The sequence below is a fragment of the Chrysochloris asiatica genome, unplaced genomic scaffold, assembly GCF_000296735.1.
Source record: "Chrysochloris asiatica unplaced genomic scaffold, ChrAsi1.0 scaffold00040, whole genome shotgun sequence".
NCBI lineage: Eukaryota > Metazoa > Chordata > Mammalia > Afrosoricida > Chrysochloridae > Chrysochloris > Chrysochloris asiatica.
This window is the reverse complement of record NW_006408558.1, coordinates 14,807,488-14,807,990: the sequence shown is the minus strand read 5'-3', so window position 1 is coordinate 14,807,990 and position 503 is coordinate 14,807,488. Positions and strand designations below refer to the sequence as shown.

At 47.7% G+C, this 503-nt stretch overlaps 1 protein-coding gene across 1 annotated transcript in view; it reads left to right on the top strand.

The window, feature by feature from the left end:
* The window catches only part of CTTN (cortactin), a 34,242-nt gene that overhangs the window by 25,649 nt on the left and 8,090 nt on the right, over positions 1-503 (top strand). The gene's annotated exons all lie outside the window — the stretch shown is intronic.

Here is a 503-nt window from a genome sequence, read left to right as displayed (position 1 = left end):
GTGAGTGTGTGTGCTGTAGTTGTGTACAGTTGTGTGTGTGTGCTGTAGTTGTGTAGGGTGTGTGAGTGTGTGTGCTGTAGTTGTGTACAGTTGTGTGTGTGTGCTGTAGTTGTGTACGGGTGTGTGTGTGTGCTGTAGTTGTGTACAGTTGTGTGAGTGTGTGTGCTGTAGTTGTGTAGGTTGTGTGTGTGTGCTGTAGTTGTGTACAGATAGTGTGTGTGCTGTAGTTGTGTACAGTTGTGTGAGTGTGTGTGCTGTAGTTGTGTAGGTTGTGTGAGTGTACCGCAGTGTACAGATGGTGAGTGATAAAGCCGCAGCTGTGTGCTGTAGTTGTGTAGGGTGTGTGAGTGTGTGTGCTGTAGTTGTGTACAGATGGTGTGTGTGCTGTAGTTGTGTACAGTTGTGTGAGTGTGCTGTAGTTGTGTAGGGTGTGTGAGTGTGTGTGCTGTAGTTATGTAGGGTTGTGTGAGTGTACCGCAGTGTACAGATGGTGAGTGTGTGTG